Source organism: Olea europaea, chromosome 2, assembly GCF_002742605.1.
Source record: "Olea europaea var. sylvestris chromosome 2, O_europaea_v1, whole genome shotgun sequence".
NCBI lineage: Eukaryota > Viridiplantae > Streptophyta > Magnoliopsida > Lamiales > Oleaceae > Olea > Olea europaea.
The window spans coordinates 29293308-29296622 of record NC_036238.1 but is presented as its reverse complement, the minus strand read 5'-3'; positions in this window follow the sequence as shown (position 1 = coordinate 29296622).

Sequence of the window (3315 nt, the reverse complement as noted above, 5' to 3'; positions counted from 1 at the left end):
GTGTGATGTGCCACGTTGGATTTCAGTCGCCACGTGGTAGAGTCCGTTAGTTTAGGGTGACAAAAATGAGATGAGTGATCAACTGGTAAGCAATTTGATAGATGAGTGAGCAACGAGTAATGTTTTTATGTTGGGTGAACAAGTAGTAATGTACATTAAAGTTTAGTGAGCATTGATTAAATTTACTCGTGACATGTTTGACATAGATTTTTTTTAGAAGAATTTCCTGAAAAATATTTTTTTGAAAAATACATAATAAGAAACTAAGAAAAATTTTTGGTTCCACACTTTCAAAGAATCTCTAAGATTAAGGCCCTGTTTGTCATCCTTTAACAAAATAAATTGTTTCTTATAGTAACATTCTCCATCACATATTCACACAATAAAATATTCTACATACAAACCAATAAAGTTTTTTTTAATTTTAACCATACATTCTCCAAAAATTACTATTCAAAATTCTAGATTTTCTCTCAAAATGGGAGACAAACAAGCTCTAAAAAACAAATTAATGTAATAAAATTTATTAATTGTCATTTTTAATCTATTTAATCGAAAGAGCTAAAAAACCAGTATCATGACTGGTGAAATGGCACTAAAGAATTTTCCAATGCAATTGCACGTCAATATTATCGATACAATTGCAAGCATTTACAAGGAAAAATCAATTAATTAATGTAAATATTAGGAGTAAACACGGGTCAATTTGAGTAGTTTGTGATGTATTTTCGGCTCAAACCATTTCATGCGGTTTGAAATTTTTTCAAACCAAACCATTATTTGCGATTTGGTTTGATTTTAACCCCCGATTTACCTATTGATATTGTAGTCTTATATTTAAAAGGCTAATATATAAGTTTAAAGGAGAACTAATAATCTTAAAGGTTAAATTATATTCATATTTGCCAACTGAAGTAATAGATTTTGATTTAGATAATTTTTTTAATGTTACTTTTGGTTAAATCTGTTTCTTAATTCTCACATTGACTTCAATTTATAAAGACAATCAACCTAAACTAGTAATCTCTATCAGCCCATCCTATTATCCTAATCCTGGCTATCCTCTGCCTGCTTAGCACTATATGGATCAGGAATGAGTCTGGAGCATCTACCATGGTTTGTTGAATATTGTTTAAACCATTTTGTTAGCTTTAGAGTACTTAGATCTCACATCTTGTAAAATAAGCCCTATGTTTGGTAGATATTATAATCAGATTTTTAGTAGATTTTGATAAAAATTGATGAAATCTGTGAATTTTAAAATTTTGAATGTGATTAAAATTAATTGTAAACCTTGAGTTATATTAAAATTCGAATTTGAATTTTTATGAAATAGGAGCTAAATTTCTACATCAGGCACAATGTGAATGGAAAGTGGGTGAATCGGTAGGCTTGAGGCTTTCATTTTCCTGAATGTAAGAGATTGAGAAGGTTATGGGAAAATATTGAGAGAGCTGAATATTCATTGTATTTCCCTAAAAAATAAGGATTTTTGTATTCACACTTACACAAGATTATCCATTACTGAGAAAGTTATTCGATAATAAGCAATAAAAATGTTTAAAATGCATGCTTAGTAATTTAGTGATGCCGGTTTGTCGATGGCTGCATTTAAAACTACACAGGAAGCTAGTAAGTACAATTGTAAAAGGAATACAAAAATTCGAAATAGTCACACCATACTGATCTATCAGAATTATCAACCAAGCTGTGAAAAAAAAGAAAAAAAAAGAGTTATTCGATTTGATTTTGTGGGCTTTTTGAAAATTAAAACTTAAAGAAAACCCTTTTAAAAAAGTTTGATTCGATTTGCGATTTTCCTTTTTTTATGCAACCCTAGTAAATATTGCTTCTTGCACATGAAAAATACTTGATCACATCTTCAAAGCGAAGGGCTTCCGTATTTTAGAGACGACTGCAATAGACACTACTTGCATTGGCACAATCATTGAATCTAAATATTTTTCTTATGACTAAAAAGTGTGAACTAATATCAGTAGCCAGCCATAGGCTGACACTCAAAACTATATTTATACATATACTAAAAGTAATATCACTTATCTAGCACTCATTTTTATCTATAAGTTAAAAAAATAAAAAAAAATGTTGAACCCCAACTTTGAGGGTCCCACCCCTAGAGCATCGTGAGAGAGGTAAATCGCGAGATATGCCCCATAGGCCTGAGAACAAAAACTTGCCAGTACACCGGTGCCCACAAAAAGTCCAATTCCATGTCTCACGTTGTAGAGGTGTAGGGAAAAATAATCAGAATTTCCTCTCTGAGTAAATTAATATTGCAAGACTTCGAGAATAGACAATTGAGAAATGCGTTTTGGAATTCAGAAGATAATTTGTCAATTTTCGAAGACACAAAGCATACAAAATGAATCAAGACAAGTGGGCACAATTGATTCAATGTCCAGCATCTACCATTGGCAACAAGTGCAACAACTTGCAGGGGGGAAAAGATCCTTTTTACAAATTAATCGAATAGCCAAAGAACTAACCCATATTGTATAATTCCAATGGTCTTTTCTCAGCATATATAAAACACAAAACTTTAAGAAACATCCTGCAAACTATTGCATGACAATATGTGTTTATGTAACGTCGTTAGTTTGAAGAAAAGAGAGCTGATTGGATCACATTTACTAATTTTAGTCCAAGACTAGCGATAGTATTCGACAGAGGTCCACAAAAGTTGACGTTTTCCCAGTAGGACGACTCCTTTTCTTGTAGTACGTGGAGTTGACTTTCTAAATATCTTTTAAAACTGGCTTCTGAGATATTGATCAAGCTAAGCGAAGCATTTGTGTGCATGAATCTGTTGACGAGTAATCCTGCAAGAATCTGTTGCTCTGCCTTCACAAGCTCTGCTATGAAAAATGGAAAGAGAAGTTTCACAAAAAGAAAATCGAAACCTTCTTCTTTGTTTTTTCCACCTTCAATGGGCTGGGCTGCCTCCTGCCACTGACGACAAAAATTCCCGACCATATAGCAAAGACAGGAGAAAGTAGTGCCATATGAGGATTCAGTGATGATGGTTGATAAGATCCCTGAAGACAGTACAAGAACAAACAACTCGTGGTCCCTGACAATGTTGCCTGGTATACCTCGTTCGTTCAGAATGTTCTCGACTGCATCTAAACATTGCAGCTGCATTGTTGTATATGGCTGAATCAATGCCATCTGAAGAGCTAGAAAGCAATCCACCTCGAGTGCAATTTGAGTAAGCGTACGAGCATCATCTTCATCCAGCAGCAATATTTCACAACTTTTTACTGAGTATTGATCGATCAATTGCAGTACGTCCCT